The 19,322-nt window shown below is 49.2% G+C and overlaps 1 long non-coding RNA gene across 8 annotated transcripts in view; it reads left to right on the forward strand.

Annotated features, from left to right (window-relative positions):
- The window catches only part of LOC140687484 (uncharacterized), a 388,836-nt gene that overhangs the window by 221,450 nt on the left and 148,064 nt on the right, over nucleotides 1-19,322 (forward strand). For 2 of the 8 annotated variants that reach the window (XR_012061875.1, XR_012061877.1), the window contains exon 4: nucleotides 5,656-5,763. The exons of the other annotated variants lie outside the window; for them this stretch is intronic. This is a non-coding gene — a long non-coding RNA (uncharacterized lncRNA). The remainder of the gene's footprint in view (nucleotides 1-5,655; nucleotides 5,764-19,322) is intronic. 8 annotated transcript variants of the gene reach the window in all.

The following is a 19,322-nucleotide window of genomic DNA, read 5'->3' on the forward strand; positions in this document are numbered from 1 at the left end:
CTGAGCATTTAAAGGTATTCCAAGATAGCCCCACGAGCGTTTGGAGATCACCGCTTTAGGGGACCACTCTCACATGGACAGGAACCTCATCGAGATTCCACCTGCATCCAGGGAGGTGGAAATGGGTAAATCAGAGAGTGTCCCTGCCGCTCTGTCGGGAAAACCTCAACTCTTGGCTCAGGGGTTTTCTGGATGAGAAGGTATTCCTCACTGGACCAAAGACTACATTGACTGGGAAAAGCAATTATTTTAGCTCTGGTCTGCGATGCTAGGCTTAAAGATGCTGTGATTCCCTGAAGGTGAACTCATTCTCCTTGGCCAGCCCAGTGCCGGGGCAAGGCCACATCTCTGCAGCCATCAGCCCCTGTTCATCGTGGGATAAGCAGAGCGAAAGAGAGAACTGGTTACGAGGGGCCTGCAAGAGGCCCATGGATGCGTCTGTTTACTAGAAACATCCTCACAGCGCGGGGTGGAGGGGGTCACGTGATTGCCGTGGCAGCAGCACGTTGTCTCTCCCAAACATTACTTTGTAGCAGTGGAATATCTTCAACATCTGAAAGTTCAGTCGGCTTCTTTAGGGAGACACACCATGCAGAACAGATTAAGAAATGTGTTCATGCGCTGCAGGCATCACGAGAACCCTTCTGTCAGGATCTGGTCCACATTCAGAAAGAGGAGTCAGAATTTGCAAAGAGTAATTGGTGGGGACAAGATACACTGTTAATAAGGTAAATGGGAGTTATCAGACTATCAGTTTCCTCCTCTGCTTAGAACTCAGCTCAAGGACACAAGTGAGCTCTCCAAAAGGAGCTTTAATAACTTTTTCTGGCTTGTATTAGTCTGCAGGCAAAGCATTGTAGCTTTAATCATCATCTCCGGCAGTAACAAGTTCCTCCGTGTTTGTACCTCTCTAACAGCGCGTGGCTATAGTCACTGCAGCGCGGAATTTAATAAGTCACAGAAAGTGGAGTAAATATGACATGTTTTCTGAAAAATATTAATCCCCTTCTCTTTGTGTTTCTGTAATTCGAGTGTTTCTGTCAGGCGTAGTCTTCTCCAGAGAGGCCTGTGGGCACCTCCTTACCACCTGAGACATCTCTGTTCTACTTTATTCCCTCTTTCAATGAAGAGTTCTTCCCTGGCCTCACATGGCCCAGAGTCCTCCAAGAGATTATCAGACTAATTGCACAGTGCCTGGCATCTCTGCCTATTGGGTTAAATAAAATGCATTATTCAAATTAACTTGGCCTTTTTCTTAGTCACATCCAGGAGCTAAAGCCCTTCTCCCCACGTCACCCGGCCCCGTCACGCCTTCCCCTGCACGCCGTCCGCTCTGAATCAGTCCTCCGGAGACTATTTGCACCTCCTCCTGCCTCGCCGGCCTCTCCTGCTGTCTCCATTCCTGGCTTTTTCTCCTCTGTCCGACCTGCAGTCCCTGCACGCGGGGGAAGAGGGGAAGTGCATCGAGGCCCAAGGTGTTTGGGGGTCTGGCTGTCACACTGCGAAGTGGAGGCTGGGGAGACGACGGGCATCCGGCGGGGGAGTGTGTGTCGCTTTGTCCCACCACAGGTGAACATCCAGCCCAGCTGTCAGGGTGCCGAGGTGGGAAACGCTGCTCTAACGCTGAGCCTTCCCGGGGCTAACTCCTGTGTTGCCCCTGTCTGCCTGTCCTTCTACGATCTGCCCTGGGTCTTGGCTTCACGCAGCACTCACACTTGGCTGACTTCGAAATCTGTCTCCAGTTTCCAAATCTGTCTCCTTGGCTCTCCCAGATCACTAGATTTACATATTCAACTCTGTGCTGTAATACCTCCCTTTGTGTGTCCAAGGGGTTTACACAGGCCAAGACAGGCCCGTAACCTTGACCTCACAGTGTGCTTCGCGCTGGCCTTTACCATCGTCATCAGTGGCACCAGCATTCACTCAGTTTCTCAAGCCCTGGGCTGTCCAGGGTGACGGCCGCCATTTCTCGTGGCCGCCGGGCACTTGAAATCCAGCTCGTTTGAACTGAGACTCACTGTAAGTGTAAAATGCTCCCTGAATTTCAAAGACACAGTGCCAAACAAATATGTAAAATATCTCATCAATAATTTTTATATTGATTGCATGTTGGGATTAATAATCCTTTGGATGTGATGGGCTAAATAAAGCACATTATTACAGTTTTTCACTATCAGCACGTTGAAATTACGTATGCGGCTCACATGCTATTTCTGTTGAACAGCCCCACTCCCACCAGTGCTCGTAGCCCATCAGCTGTCCACACCGGCTCCATCCCCCAAACTCTTCTTGACTCTGCTCTGCTCTGCTGCATCTTCAGCACCGTGACTGGGGCTCAGGCTACCTAACAGTGTTGACACAGCTTTATAAAGCATCCTCGGCTCCCTTCCGCGTTGTCCACATGCCAGCCAGAACGATCTTTTAACAGCTCGTGTCACATCACGCCACTCTCCTGCTTAAGCCCTTCCAGTGGCGTCACGCACCAGGCAGGGGCCAGTCCATCGCCGGCTGCTTCTCCACCTCACCGCGAGTAGTCTGCCCAGTGCCCACGGGGCTCTAAGCCCCCTGACCTTCCCTTTGCTCCCAGGACGCACCAAGACTGCTTACTCACTGGGGCCTTCGTACCCGCTGCCCTCTCTTCCCAGAACGTGACATTCTGGGATTGCTGAATGCTGGCTCCTTTGTGTTTACAGACACCAGTTTTAATGACCTATTAAACAGTCTCAAAATAAAGGCAAGTCCTAGTGTATTTAGCAGGTGCTCGCAGTTACACCAGCCTGTCTTCCCGGTGGTCCTCGCCAGCCGTCATCTTACCTGTTTGTTTCACGCACTTAACTTGCGGCCTGCAGCCCTCTGTGGGAAGGCGGGCTTCTTTTCCACCGCTGTGTCCTCAACAGTAGCTGGCACCTACTAGGCACGGAAAATACCAGCTCATAAAGCCACTTCCTTATCAGATTGTACCTGAATCCTGGGGACCTCAGTAAATCAAGAATTTCCATAGACAGAAATGGGTCTTAAATGTTTTATACCATGAAATGCTTCATCGCCGTGCTTCTGTCTTCCCTGGTCCTCTCCTCCCCAGCTCTTACTTGCTGTCTCTCCCACCCTTGACTGGTGACCCCGTGCTGGCCCCAGTGGAAGGCAGCACGTTCGCCCCTTGCCTCCTGGGATCCTGATGGTTGGAGCCAATGGGGGTGGGGGCGCGAGCAGATCAACTGTGGGAAGGGGACTGGAGAGCCAGTCCTCTGTTCCCTTTAGTCCAGGCCACGGCAGTGTCTGTCTTTCTGTGTGAAAGACCAAAGCTCCCCTGGACATCTCTCTCCTCCGTCCACACTTCGGTCTGGCTTCCAGGACAGCTCCCTCCCTTTGCCAACTTCAGAGTTTGGGGTGGACGGGCTTCCCCGCTGGTGCGTCCCCGTCCTGTGGGCCTTCCCCTCACCTGCCCGCATCTTTGTGAGGATGCTCCCAGCTCTCCTCAGTCACGCCCTTTGAGTGAATCTGTCTCAGCTGGTCTGGACTGAGGCATCTCCTTGGGTTATTCCTTTTTCTTCAGGAGACCCTTGAAGACGGGTGTTCCCCGATGTCTCGTCCTCTGTCCTTCACCCCCCACAGAGTCTGACGAATTGTTTGTGACTCTTTCTCTCCCAGGGTTACAGTTGTCACAGTTAAGCTTCCAGCTTTCAACTGTTTACCCTCATTTCAAAATTCCCTTCTGCCTTTCAGTCTCTCCTGAATGATTGCCAGTTAGAGGGACTCACTCCTTTAATGCATCTTAAAGGGTGGAATTTATAGGAAGACAGACATTTTTCTCAAAGTAAGGAAGAGATTTCTAATAGAGATCTCCAAAATCAAGTGGTCTGTCTCGGGAGAGAATAGGTTCCCTATTAAAGAACTTATTCCGGATCAAATGCAAGAGATGAGATGACCCCAGAGATTCCTTCTAGATCACAGCCGCAAAACTCGGAGATAATTCACTGGGGCATCTCTGGCGGAACAGATACCACTGCCAGAATTGGCTGGGATGGAGAAAATCTGTGTGTGTGTGTGTGTGTGTGTGTGTGTGTGTGTGTGTATTTGCGGGTGTGTGTTTAGATGTATCTGGAAGAGCGCGTGTGTGTAAATAGAGGGAGCTATTAATGTATCCATACCTGGTGTCTTTCTAACACCTGCCATCCAACTAAACACGAGCCCCCCGCAGAGCGGACACGCGGCCCGGCCCGCCTCTAGGGCGCGCACAGGCATCACCACAGGCGGCCGCCAGGGCTTTCCCTGGACACGGGACCGTCTTTTCTTCTGTTTTATGTGAAAGTTAAAAGCTGAAGAATGCCATTTGCAGGCCTTCGGCAGCTTCTAGCTTGGCTCTAGAAACTCACTGCGGAAGACAGAGAACTTCGACACGAGACCAGCCCAAAGACATCCAGCACCCCTCTCTTAATTTCTGAATCGATTCTTCAACTCAGTCCCTGCTCCGTTTGCAGGACGACAGAAGAAACTTCCAGACGTAGATTTCAACTCACAGAAGTAGCTGAGAGATGCCAGCTGTGAACAAAAAGTGAGCGAGCCCTACACTCCATGCACATCATTTATCATAAAGCCACGTCCGTCCTTTTTTCTAAAACCACTAATCTGCTCTGACCAAATAAACAAATAAATAAATAAATAACATCAAGCAGAGCACATTTCAAATTACTGGCTATTGAGAAATCCCTCAGTGGCTGGAATGCCCCTGGCAAGGTAAACTCCTTACGGTCCCGGGGACCAGTCTAGCATTCTCCCCGCTTGTCAGGCAGGAAGTGCCAAGCCAGGGACGTCCTCCCGAGCGAGGGCAGCGGGACCCTCTGCTAGTCTGAAAGCCAACGTGGTGACGCAGACAGGAAGCGGACCGAGGACACAGTCGCACCCTTGGCTGGAGGGACGAGGCCTTTGTGCCCACCCCGGATTCCCAGCTGCAGACTGGACGGCAGTGCCAGCGGTGACCCTTGGATGGAGGGACAGAGGAGCTGCAGAAGGGGCAGAGCTACACTGCTGCCCGGCTCTGCTGCGGGGGGTTCAGGGGGGCCTCCCTCCGTCCCCTGAGCCTCCGTGAGCAGGAGGTGCACCTCGGACCGGCTGGGGCTTTGGAGCAGGGACGCCGGTGGAGCCTCTCCAAGGAGAGAGGAAGGAGGGCTCCTGGGTTTATTTCAGGCTTCCCCGCGGGCCTGGCCATGCCCGTAGTTCAGCTATTGTCCATCACCTTCAGAATCCAGTCCCACGTCTTCAGTGTGGCCAGCGTGGCCCTGAGTGTTGCAAACCCACCCTGCCGACCTCTCCGAGCCCTGTCTCACCACGGTTCTCCAGAGTCCATCTCTGCTGGCTATCCATCCACGACCCTTGGACCAGGCCAGGTGTCCACCTCGAGCTTCCTGAGACCCTGGGTTTCTCCTGTCCTTTATTCTGTCCAGTTGCCTCTTAACGGCTTGCACACCTTTCTGTGTCACCCACTATGAGCTGATCTTCCCGAGGGCTGGGCCTGCGCCCCTCGCTCTCCAGTCTCAGCACCTGCTCAGAGCTCGGTGGGTGAAAACCATGACCCTCTTCAGGCCAGGAGTGTGCATGCATGGGGGTTTTGTTTTGACAGAAACAACTGAAGTCAATCCTTTTATTTTGTCTATGTAGAGGAAGAGTTATGAGGAGCACGGTAGAGAAATCCTGAGTCACCTTCGATGATCCTGAAGTCATTGTGAACAACCATGAGCAGGGATATGGACGGTCGAGGTGCTGCTGGTGAGGGCTCGGGGGGGAGTGGGGAGGAGAGCATTGCTGGGGAGGGATGAGGAGGGTGCAGCAGGGGACAGGCGAGGGATCTGAAGCCAGAAGGGTCCCAGGTGCCCCGAGCAGCCTGGAGCTGCGGGGACGGGGTCCTGGCACCGATCGCTTGCACCTGGGAACGGCGTCCCTCCAGTCCCCCAGGGAAAGCCCAGCCCCCGCCTCGACTTCCATCTCTGAGACTCGCGCAGAAACCAGCCGAGCCGCGCTGTGCCTGGACCACGGTGGGAACTGGGAGGTAGGGCAGGGACGCTGTATGAAGCTGTTAGGCTTGTGGCGCTGTTTCCATCTTCCTCTTATGTTACACTGAACAGGGTGAGCTCTGGAGTCTCCTGGGAGGGATCAGTTCCTGGGTGTGCCACCCTTTGCCTGTTACTCACCTCCAGGGCCTCTGTGCTCGTCTGTGAAAGGGGTCGTTCAGTGCCGCATGGAGTTGTGTGGATTAACGAGACGTCACGTCCAGCACAGGGTCAGGCACAGACGGAGTCCTCACCGATGTTACCTGGTGCCCAACTGAGTCATCTCCAACCCCTGTTCTTCTCTCTCCCCACGGAAGGTCAGCCACGAGAGGGTCTAATCTGGATGCTGGTTAATTACAACCACGTGGCATTTAAGCAAAAGCCAGTGGCTGCGCTTGCTCTGCAGAGGGTGGCCCGGGTTCTGGCGCCCTGTTAGTCATCGTCACCATCATCATGTGATGTGGGGTCACAGGGTGGACTCCCGCATGAAGAATGTTTTATATAGAGTCTTTTTTTTTTTTTTACTAGACTCAATTTCATGAGGTTTCTGTAACTTTCAGTCACAGCATCCGAGGGCACCACTGAAACACAGATGCAGTAAAGTCAGGGGAACCATGGCTAGACGTTGTTGGTCATGTTTGCGCTCACGACCCGCCCTGCAGTGCTGACCCCCCGGGGCAATGAGCCTCAGCACGCGGCGGCCGCTCTGGCCCATCGGAAGGGAGACGAACTTGATCACAGCTGATCTGTCCCTCGCGCTTCCTTCATTAGGCAGGACCACTGCTGAGCCCCGTCATTCCCCGACGCCACTGTCCGGGCGCTTAGCAAACCTGCATCGTTGTCGTCTTCCTCCCCCACCTGGCAGACACTTAGGGCAAGTCATGCCGTCCACGGGAACACACGTCCCGACGGGTGATAGCGTTCTCCACGTGGTGTTCACGAGTGCTTAGCAGGAGACCCTTTGTTTTGATTTCTCCCCCGAAGTCTAATTACTCCATATGTCTTCTCCTATTTCGTCTAATCTACAATTGTATTTCTCATTATCGTTTGGTGGGTTGTGGTGCTGCTTCCTCCAGTTTCATTCTCCCTCTTTTATGTTTCTCTTGTACAAAATTAATTACATTGTACCTTCAAGCATAATTTTAACACTGTCTCCATTGCATGTGTCTGCCGTTAATTAATGCTCTTCTAATGTAGATTTTAGAGCCAAATGGTGCAATATTCTGAGCATCAAAGAAACAAAGGATCTAACAAAACTGAAATGAATGAGCAAGACAAAACAGCTGACAATACCCTCGCGTCTGAAAACGTCACGTGCACTGTGCGTGGGGTGGCAGATCGGACGGCCTGGGGCTTCTCTTTTTAGAGGAGGGACAAGAGGTGCTGAATCCAGGGTTGCGGGCTTTGCTTCAGCTTCGGCCAGTCAACACCTCAGGGGGAATTAACCCAGCACAGCCTTCCCACGGCCCTAGGAAAAGGGGCGGGTCTCCAAATACTTCCTAGGCATTTTCTGTGGAATCGACCAGGCAGACCCCTCCACCTGCGCCCAGTCTACGTTTTCCACGTCCTCAGCGTCTCTCTCTGATGATGCCCGGGCTCTGTGCTGTCCTCACCCTAAAGGAGAAGCTGTCCCGTTGGGTGACTACAAAGGACTTTCACAGCAAAGAAAATCGGACACAGTAGAACCACAGTGTGGCTCTGTGAGTTCATGAAGTGTCCACGTAACACGACGTGGTCAAATGAGTGCCTTCTCGTTACTCTTCCACTGGTGAATGGGATGGACTCCCACCCATCAGGTGCTTTAAAAATGTGTGTGTGAGTTTGCAGTGGTTACTGTGCGCACTGTCTAAATAGGCAGTTTGCATCGGGCTGGACCTATTTCGTGCAGTCCTGTTTATAGACTTCAGTTACTCACCGTGTCTTTTCTTAACGAAAGGTTGAAAAAAAAACCACTTCAGGCTGAATAGGTAATAATTTGAGTAACAGAGGCAGAGACTAGAGTCGTGGGGAAACTTGATTTGACTGATAGAACGTAATTGAAACTAAGCTGTAAGTCTGTGTGTCGGGAGGGGCATGACTGTAGTCCTGATTGGGCTGAAAGCGTCCTGTGTGAACACGAGGCATCTGCTTGATGATCATTATCCCTCTGCCTGGATTGGCCCTCCCAGTTTTCTGGAAACTGTCATTTCCTCTTTCCACTGCCCCTTCCATTGGTAGAGTTGGAACATCCAAGGTTTGAAGACTCCTGCTCTGCCCATAACCAGATAGGCCACTGTAGTGAGATGAATGGTGGCTCCTAACAAGACAGGTCCACACCTGACCCCCAGGACCTGAGAATGTGACCTTATTTGGAAAAGACGTCTTTGCAGATGTAATTGAGTGAATGGTCTTGAGATGAGATAATCTGGGTGGGCCCAAAATTCAGTGACGAGTGACAGCAGAGGAATTTCACAGGTGAGGTAGCAGGCCATGTGACAACGGGGCGGAAACTACGGTGATGCAGCCGTGAGTCAAGGATGCCTGGAACCACCAGAAGCCGGAGAGGTGGGAAGGATGCTCCCCTGGAGGCTCTGGCGGGAGTGTAGCTCCGCTGACACGTTAATTTCTTGGCCTCCAGAACTGCGAGAGGATACGTTTCTGTTGTTTTAAGCTGCCAGGTTATAGTAACTGTTTACGGAGTCCTAGAAAACCAATGCAGTCCCTGAACGCAACGTGAGCCAATCCCCAGACACTGAGTTGGGCAAAAAGTCTGTGGCCGGTCTTGCTGTCTGCTTGACCAGAGGAACCGTGAACTTGGGAAGTGTTGTCAGTCAACATTTTGTGCCACATGGATGAAAAAAACAGAAAAGTCTATTTGGAGCAGAGAAGAGGAATAAGAAGGAAGCAGATGTGCAGAGAGACAAAGCTGTGAGTGGGAAAGAGTCTGCTTCCAGCACACATAGGACCAGCCAGGAAGGCAGAGAACCTGGGGCCTCAGAGAGTTTAACACAGGGGGCTGGTGGTAGGTGATGGGGAGAGGCAGTCTGAGGAGGCAAATGGTAGGTGGTGGGACCACCCAGTACTGACAGCAGCTTTCTTCTGAATCACCAAGCGGAGGCAACAACATGGTATTCAAGAGATAAAGGGATAAATTGCACAAATTAAAATACTTTGCAGGATATCCATACAATGGAATACTGTCAGCTATAAAATGAAATGCAATCTTAAATGACAAAAAGAAAACCATCAAGGAAACGTAAATTTCTAAGTGAAAGAAACCAGTCTGAAAAGACTATACTGTATGTCTCCAATTACAAGACATGATGGAAAAACATAATCGTGGGGACCATAAGGAGAATAGTGAGTGCCACGGGGTTTGGGAGGGAAGGAGGGCTGAACATGGAAAACACTGGGTCCTTTGAAGGCAGTGAAGGTCTGCCGTGTGATCCTGCAAGGGCAGATGCGTGATGGTGTGTACTGGCCAAAACCCACAGAAGTTTACAGCACAAGTAGTGAGACTCAGCTTATGCAGATTTAAAACAATTAGGAGTTTGGAGGATCTGAAGAAGGGAAGCGGACTGGGAAAAGAGAATCTAATTGTATTAAAATGCACAAAACAACCTCACTCAGGTGGGAGGGGACAAGGTGCTGATCTAAGGAATTTGGAAATCGGCGATATCTGTAAAACTGAAGACGTCAGCACACGACTCTGGTGGGCGCAGCTGGTCCCGGGAAGGGTGGGGGTACCAGCGCGAGCGGGGTGTCTGATGCCCCTGCCTGTGTGTGCTGGAACCCAGCTACTAAGCAAATGGACAGGCGTGATGGGCGCCAGGTGCCCCCTCCTGGGGCGGACCTTTCCCGGGGTGCTGTGCACACGTGTTCTTGTGCTCTGGCAGCTGGGAGGACCGAGAGGCAGTGAGCACGCCTGGGACTCGGGTCTTGTTCCCTCACGGTTCGGTTCTGGAAGCCAGGAGTCTGAGGTCAAGGTGATGCAGGGCTCGTAAACAAGATGATCCAGTCTCTGCCTCCATTTAAACATCCCCTTCTTCCCCGTGTCTCTGTGTGTCTTCTCCTTTCCTGTGGTTTTTTTTTTTTTTTCCTTTCATTATGGAAAGATACCTTTACTCGATGTAGACCTCTGGGTTGATGATTTTTTCCCACCTCTTTAAATATTGCATTCTATTGTTTTCTGGCTTGCAGAGTTTCTTAAGAGAAGTCTTCTGAATTATTATTTATTTTTTCCTCTCTGTGTAATGTGCTTTTCCCCTTGGATTCCTTCAAGATTTTCTGTGTATCTTTGGTTTTCAACAATTTGAGTATGATATGTCCAGGGGTTCCTTTTTTGTGTGATTTTTTTTCTGATATTTATCATGTTTGAGGTTTTCTGAGCTTCTTTTTTATTGAAGTATAGTTGATTTACAATGTTGTGTTAGTTTCTGGCATATAGCATAGTGATTCAGTTATGTATATATATGTGTGTGTGTATATATATACACATACACATATATATATATATTCTTTTTCATATTCTTCTTCATTGTAAGTCATGCAATAATAGTACAGTGTAGTTCCCTGTGCTGTACTGTAGGACCTTGTTGGTCATCTGTTTTATATATAGTAATGTGTATATGTTAATGCCAAATTCCTAATTAATCTTTCCCCTGTTACCCCTTTGGTAACCATAAGTTTGTTTTCTATGTCTGTGAGTCCCTTCTGTTTTGTAAATAAGTTCATTAGTACCATTTTTCAAGATTCCATATGAGAGTGATATCATGTGATATTTGTCTTTCTCTGACTTACTTCAGTTAGTATGATAATCTCTGGATCCACCCATTTTGCTGCAAATGGCATTATCTCAGTCTTTTTTTCTGGCTGAGTAGTGTTCCATTGTGTATATATACCACATCCTCTTTATCCATTCATCTGTCAGTGGACATTTAGGTCACTTCCATGTCTTGGCTGCTGCAAATAGTGCTGCTGTGAACATAATGGGTACAGTTCTGGTTTGTTTTGGTGATTTAATTTTTTTCTAGAATTAGGTAATGAAGGTTCTGTAACTCTGTAAATATACTAATTAATTATGTTTCAATTACTCTGTTATAAAAAAATCCGTGATCAGTCCAGTGGATGTTTATTTTGATATACTGGAACAGTGGGCCGCGGTGTGGTGGTGAGATGAAAGGGCCATTGCTCTGCCAACGAAGAGCGGGTCTCAAAAACAATATGGCGCAGCGGGGAGAACCATGGGGGGACGTGTGGAAAGCGCAGTCCCAATAACTGACACATTTATACTGTTGAGAGTCACACACGTGGCAAAGTTAGAAGAAAACCAGATGGTCTATGTGCATTTAGGCTAGCGGCCATCTTGGGTCAGAAGGAGAGGGAAGCAGCGGTGGACGGGCATGGAGAGGGTCGGCAGTGAGCCACGCACACCGGGGTGTCGGCGCGCAGGAGTCTGTTTTGTTAGCATTCTTGAATCTGTCATACCATCTTAGGAGCTGTTTTATAAGCTGCACCATTCCCTTTAAAAAGAAACTCCATCTTTTCCCTCCTGAGCCTGCCACGACGCGTTAGGTTAACTCGGGCCCCTCAGTCCGTGAATTGCGTATTGCAAAAGACACACATTTTTTTTTACATGCTAGAAGTTCTCGCCTGACTTTGATGGCGTGTGTTCCTCCCTGCGCATTTTCTCTTTAAGAGGATGCGGCTGTGAAGGTGCTGCTTGTTTGATGGATGTGGGAGAGGAGCGGGTCTTCCCTGAGAACTTGCACGGCAGACGAACAGCATCACAGATACTCCGCAGGGAGACCCTGGGGGACAGTGGCCCGCCTTGTTCCCTACTCCATTCTTGTTCATAAAAAAGGAGGCTGGCTAACCCGTGAGCTTCCCATCCCTCGTGGACGCGCAGGCGTGTCTGAGGGCTCGGCTGAGCATGTTGTGAGCTGTGGAAATGTCGGAGGAACTCTGTTTCCAGCGCTCAGGGCTCTGAAAGCTTGGTCTTCTGAGGAGCATCGCAGACTTTGATTCCAGGCAGAAATAAAATGGAATGTGGGAAGTAAAAGGGTTGTCGACAGTCATATTTTTATCTCTGTACCTCCGAATGAGAAGGTGACCTGTTTGGGGCATTCAGCATGGAGGAAGTGTTCCCAGCACAGGGCAGCGCGGGCAGGATGGGTCTGTCTGTTCCCGGGGCCCCCAAACCCTGTACGTCACTCTGGAAACAGATTAATAGAAACCTGCAGAACCACCTAGTGTGGAGGAAACAAGTGTGAAGCCTCATGTTTGCTTCCGTCACTCGAAGATGAACAGACCCAGAGAAAATCAAGTTAGGTTTACATACTTAGCAGCTTTCACATTTTGCATTCGAATTGGGCTTTATTTTCTGCTAATATTTGTTCTTTCGACAAGGAGTACTCCCCCCTAATACGCAGCGGTATAGCACTCGCATTCCAGCATACGCTTCCTGGATGTTAGTATCTCCGTAATGACCACGTTCACAGAGCTGAATTTCATGGGTGAATAGGTTTTATCGTTCATAGAACAGCTGTTAACAGAGGCCACGGTCCACAGGGAGACTGATGCTATTTGAATAATGTCATCTTCTAGGTGCTCGCTGAACCGGCTCCCAAATAACCTCAGGTGGAGTATTTTTATGCTTTCTTCTTCCGGAATCAGAGGGGAAGCATGCTAAATTCTGATGGTGATGCCATGAAAACACCTGCTTTTTAAATTTGGGAAATATAAGAGAGTTAAACAAGCAAGGGCGAGAAGTAAATGTGTACAGTGTTGGTTACATTCCTTTTTTTTTCTCTTTTTCTCTTTTATTTATGATTAGTTAATAGGAGCTTTGAGATACCTTGGTTGAGATGACTGCTAAAATTAGACACAGAGTATCTTGTGTTATGTAAAATCTTAACATAGAAAAAGATTTTTCTATGTTTGGTCCCGGTGTTGGCCATCAGCTGGCTTTTTTTTTTTAAAGAAAAAAACAAAAACGAGAAAACAGGAATATGATGCTAAGAGTATGTATATTCACAAAAATGCATATCTTTCTGGGGTCTCATTAAAAATGAGTACATTTGGCAAATTGTGTTTGAGTTTCCGCGAAGCATCAGACAGCTGGAGGTGGTCACAGCCGCTCCTTTGAGAGGCTCCTCTGGATGCACCGTAGTCCCCACCACTCCCTATTACTCGCCAGCACGGGGTCCTCACACCGGTAACCATTTCTCATCTCCTTGCACTGACTTTTATTCCTCAAACGGTAGACGACATTCTTCTCTTTCCCTCTGTTGGTTCAGGTAGGCTCCCTGGGGCCAGTTTTCCTCCACGTGTTGGACAGAACCCAGGCCGGGCCCCGTGACTCTTCTCACACTCCCAGAGCAGGAAAGCCCTCCACTTAGAAAAGAGCCCCCTCAGCCATCAGGACGTCCCCGCACAGGGAATCCTCACCGGCCTGGGCGTCCCTGAGAGGTACAGCCCCCGCCGCGGCCCCGGCCCCCCTGGGTGGCTGGGGAGCAAACTCGGGGAGCCGCCTTTCCCTTCCTCCACCAGGCTCGCCCACCTGCCCTGCCGGCCTGTCCTCTGAGTCCCAGGCCTGGAGAGGATGGTGAGCAGAGGGAGGAAGGGGCTGAAAGCTGGTTCCCAGAGCCTCTCGCAGGCAAGGTAAGTGCCTGGCCAAGGGCGGCGCGGGCTGATTGAGACCCATCACCAGGGCTCCGCGTCACCCTGTGAAGCAAAGGCGTCCCTCTGGCAGGGAGCATACTTCCCTCAGCATCTGGCTTCCAGCAGGCCACCTCCAGGCACCCTTGGCTCGTGCGTCCTCACTCACCAGGTGACATCCTGAGGACACCGTAAGGACAGCCTGGTGCTGTCCCCTCCCCCCCGTCAGGTCCATGTGGACACATGTAAGTGTGAACCAAGCCCTTTCACCGTAGCCGTGGCCTTTAGCTTCCTCAGGCTGAGCCCGCCGAGTCCCTCAGGCTGCAGCCCAAGCCACTTGAGTGGGGGCGAGGCCACTCTGTCCAGCAGCCCTTCTCCCCAGGTCGGGGGACTCGCAGCTACTCCAGTCTCCACGCTTGATACTCAGCTGCAGGTGACAGACCGGTTCTGGACTACTTCCCTGGCAAGTCCTGGCTTGACGGTCTAGATCAGGCTCCAGTAACCATTTTCTGGAAAGGCCCAGACAGTAAATATTTTAGACTTTGTCTGCCAGATGGCCTCTGTTACTGGAAAGCAGCCAAAGGCAACACGTCCATGAGTGGACATGACTGTTCCAATAAAACTTTATTTACAACAACAGCTGCCAACTCCTCTGCAGACTACCCTTTGCCCACCCCAGCCTGGATTCTAGAACATCTCTGTGGAACGTGTGGAGTTGGCACCTGCTGTTCTCGGGCCTCAGCCCACGTGAGCCCCCGTCCCACGTGGAAACCAGTCAAGGCAACCGTGCGGGTCAGAACCCGTGGGCTGCCGGCACGCCTTCAGTCCCGCAGCAGAGGCGGCATGGATGACACTGAATGGCTGTTCCTGTGACTAAAACTAGTTTCAAATAACTCAACTTCTTTTCTAGTGCCTTCTAAACCTTTCAGAAACACTCAGTTTCTTCTCTCCGTCTATTCTCTACCCATGCCTGCTCCTGATCCTGCCCCCAGCCAGCCTGTGGGTTTGTCCTTTGTTCCAGCGGGACCAAGGTCGGTTTCTCAGCTGTGCCCAGAGCAGGTGGAGGGAGGCAAACAGGTCCACTTTGGTGGGTTTCAGATCTCAAGATAGGACGTCATATTTAGTTTGAGAATCAGTTCTCTTGCTAAAAATGTGAACTATAGGCCACATGGGATCCCTGAAAACTAATCCATTGGCACAGGCTTGTCTGGTGGTCGGGAGACAATGCAAAGCGTGGGTCAGCTAGAGCCCTGGGGAAAGGACCCCAGAAGTCTGTAAGAGGTGGCAGCAATGGGGCTGGGAGACTAAGGAGGGGTTGGGGTTCACCTGGGAAGCTGGGGTTTCCGTGGGGCTGGGCAGCTGCCCGACCAGATGGACCAAAGATGGGTGAGCAAATGGCCTGTAACTACAGAGGACCATCGAGAAGGAACAGCCCTGGGTGGGGGTTTGGTGGGAATGGCTGTTAGTGACTGTGGCCCTTTAACGCCTGCGGTGCGCAGGTGTCCTGGCGTTGAGGCTCTGCTGGGAGTGGGCTCTGTTTTGGGTGACGTGTGCGCATGTGTGTGCGTTCATGCTCATGTATCTATGTTGTGTGCAGTTTCACAAACATCGCATGGTCACTTGAGAAAATTTGGACCTGTCTCCAAAAAAAGACTCAAATGTAAGTTGCCTGTACTATCTACCTATAGCTCAATGTGAGTGATATTTTCTGGGTTTTGTTCTTGTTTTATTTCTGTATCTTTTAAAAATTTTTTTCAGAAGACTAAACAGTTATTTTTTTTACTTGAAAATACATTATTCAGAAGTCCTGTGACCTTAGGTCTGTGGCACACTGTAAGTATTTCAGTTCTCTGGTTTGCTCCCCGCTTTTCTCTTCCTGTGTAAATAACGAAGCAGCGGACATTTCTGTGCATCCTTCACGTGCTCGTGGGATGCAGAGGCGAGCACGCTCTTACCCTGTGCTTTGGCTTCTGGAAGGCCCGAGCTTTGGATGCCAGCTCTGCGTGCCTGTCCTACTGTCCACACTTGAAGGGCGGTAATCCCGGGTGCCTGCTTCCCAGGGTTTGTGAGGGTGGAGTAAAGCAGTGCCAGTGAAGGACTGAAGAAGAACCAATGCAAGAAACACGTACCTAAGCAAACGAACGAGCAAAACAAATCACCCGTGCTTGATTCCTGGATCAAACTTTTGACGGGCAGACCCACTGCCAAGTTGTCTTCCGGGAACATTTTGCCAATTTAAACGTTCACTTGTAATGCCTTCAAGTATCCTTCTTCCTGTATTTTCACCAGCTCTTGGAAATGTTTTTTAAATGCACATATTTTCAGTGTGGCAGCTTACAAATGATATTCACGGCTGTTTAAACTTGGATTCCTTTGATCATTACTGAATTTGAACATGGCCTTAATATTTATTAGCTGTTTGTGATTCTTCTTCTGTGATGGTTTCTTCTTGTGAGTTGCTCATTATTCTGTTTTTGTGATGATTCATAAATTATATATATAAAGAGATGAAAATTTTCTGTCTCATAAGGCAATTTTTTTTCCAATGACATAGTGTACCTTTCAATTTTGTAGTTTATTTTGTATAGAAAGTATTTTATTTTTTTCTACAATTAAATATGAGGTTAATGGTATCATGACTGCTTTTCTGTTTTTCATACTTAGGATTTCCCAGAAATGTGGAATATATGTGGGCACGTGTAATTCCTTGCAGTTTCATTTTTCACATTACCTGAAATCAAATTGGATGTTGACAGTCCCTCTCGTCTCAGCTTTAGAATGGCCGTGCTGTGCTTAGCGTGTGCGCGTCAGCTGAGCGGTCAGACACTCCTCAGTAGTCCAAGTGGCGATCAGCAGCCGTGCTGGAAGGTGCTGGGCAGCGTCTGCTTTCCCCTCTGAATGGATTCACCACACTTACCATTTGCTGATTCACTGGATCGTTTCTTTAGCATCTTTAATTTTATAATTTTACAAATAATATTTTCTTAATTTTCATCCTTTTTAAGCCACTATTATCTACTCATTCTTCGACATAAGGTTTAAAATATTCTGTCTAATTGCAAAAGAAAAAAATATCCTATTTGCTTTTGATTACAATCCATAAAATTTGTAAATCATCAGGGTAAAATTGGCATCTCTGGAGTATTGTGAGTTCCTTCCTAGCAACAGGGGGTATGAGACCAATCATGTAATTATTTAGTCTAAACATTAATTTACTAATTACCCTCATATGGAACCTATGAATTTCTTATTAAGTTGATTTTAAACATTTTACATGTCCATGTCTGCTGTGAATGTGATTTGTAATGAGTCCTGTTTTCTAACTTGTTTGGCTCACATACGGCAAAACTACTGACCTTTGTCTATCTTTTCTGTAACTCAGCACATCAATGGACACTCATTGTTTTTATAGTTTTGTTTGATTTTGCCAGTCTTTCAAGATAAACAATGTCACCAGCAAGAATAATTCAGTTTTCTGTTTTCTAATAATTGCACCATATTGATTTTTTTTCTTGTCTTATTGCATAGGCTAGTTTTCTGAATCTCTACCACCACAGTGGTGACAATGGGATCCCATCTCTTCTCCTTTCATCTCTGAGATTCTCAGTCTAATTCCTTCAACTATGGTTCAAATCACCAAAGCCTAACATTTGACATCAAAGAAGCGCATAAACCGGCTGTGCATCAATATTAAACATAAACATATTATTTCGGTTTTATTTATGATAACCAGATGTAGAACAGAATCTAAATGTGAAATGGTAAGAGTTTGGTTAAATTAATTTACTGTGTAGCCATGAAATCAAATTGTTTGCAGTCACTAAAAGTACTGCTTCAAAGAATATGCCTTGGCACAGGAAAGACGCATAAATGTGTAAGATGCACTGAATATCAGGTCATGTGAATGTGAGCCTGTGTGAGAGCCCTGTGTCCAGTCCCACCCAGGACTCACCAGCTGTGTGAGCAGAGCATCGGCCTAAGCCTCTGTGACCAGTTTCCTCATCTGTTAGGTGGGGTCGGAGCAGGGCCTGCATTGCCCGCTCCTCACAGCTGTACGATGCTGTGCGTCCTGGTGCCTGACAGATAAAAGGCGCTCGTTAAACACCAGTTGATACCACTGTTACTATCCTGTGTAACACATTTCAGGTCTGTGACTTGAAACACAGGGACTTTCTAACACAATAATTTTCTTGTTGGTGGAATTCAGGGCCCTCTGGGGGCAGGTGGGGCTGCAGAGGGCGTGGCTGAAGCCTAGGTGAGTGCAGGGCCCAGGCTGGGCACGGAGACTCACCTTAAGCCCAGATGCTCCTTTGTGGATGACGCGCTGCCCGTGCCACGTGGGCAGTGTTTTATTTGTGACAGACTGCTCGAGGCTTGTTTGAGAGGTTTTTGTTTGTTTTGTTTGCATCCTCTGTCTTTTTCTCTGTTCTGCAGAGTTTTGTAGGACTCTGTGTACTGCGTGGATATACTAAGTAAATTAGCACACATTCAATATGTATTCACGTTTGTTCCGATTCAGCTATTTTGGAAACAGAAAGGAAGATGTGTGATGGGTGCTTCAGAGATGCAGTCGGCATCGTTACACTTTCTGGTTCAGATATTGTGAATAATGAGTCAGTACCAACTACAAAACCCAACCAACACACGCACTGTTGTCTTGCTAAAATGCTTAGTTCTTTTCAAGGTAAAGATAAGCATTTTTAAGGAATAAAATTTATGGTGCAAAACATAGGAAAAAGTCACCTAGTGTCCCAGCCTTCAAAGGTAACTACATTTGCTGAATTTGTCTTTTCCCATTCAAAAAGTGTCTGTATGTCTGTTTGAGATTTTACATAACCACCAACCACCCACAGCCTTGAGCGAGGTGTGCGAATGCCGTACTGAGTGGTTGTCTCGTGAGGAGGTCAGAGCATAGAACTTTTGGAAGGTGATGTATGGTTCAAAGACAGCTGCCCCGTCCCCCTTGTCCTGAAGAGAGTAGTGGTTGGTGATAGTAGCGTTTAATGAATATCTGATAAGGAATGAATGAAGGAGCCATGAGACTTAAACCGGAAAAGCAATACATGCTAGAGGGGGCCACCCACCAGAGCCGCCCTCCGGGGAGAGACAGCGCTCAGAGGTGCAGGTGTCAGGGCTCGTAAACAAAGCCCGGGCTCTCACAACAGGCAGGAGGAGCGGCTGGGGGGTGACTCGGCTTCTGGCCCTAAATCCTGAGACTTCCCCGAGGACACAGGTTCAAAGGTCTGCCTGCTGTCCTGGAATGAGGAAGGGGAAATACGGCAAACAAAACACAAGGTACCATCTCAATAAATTATCCCAGCACGAGCAGCTCTCCAGCCAGTTAGGAAGCTGTCAGGTTGAGGCTGTGGCGGAAATCGCAGCCCCTGGACCTGTGAGGCAGTGCCGTTCCTGGAGCGGGGTGGCTGTGTCACCGGAGTCTCTGGCTGGCTGGGACTCCAAGGAGAAAATGGACACACGTGGCAAATGGCTGGACCGCCCTCTGCGGGAAGAGCTGCTTCCTGGGCGGGAGGGAGGGATGAGCACAGAGCTGGTTCGGGGCAGCTTGGGGAGGCTTGGTTCTCGGGCCCGGGTCACACTGAGGGCTGGGAGATCTCGGACAAGCCCCCTGACCAGTCGGAC

This window comes from Vicugna pacos, chromosome 19 (assembly GCF_048564905.1).
Source record: "Vicugna pacos chromosome 19, VicPac4, whole genome shotgun sequence".
NCBI classification, from domain to species: domain Eukaryota; kingdom Metazoa; phylum Chordata; class Mammalia; order Artiodactyla; family Camelidae; genus Vicugna; species Vicugna pacos.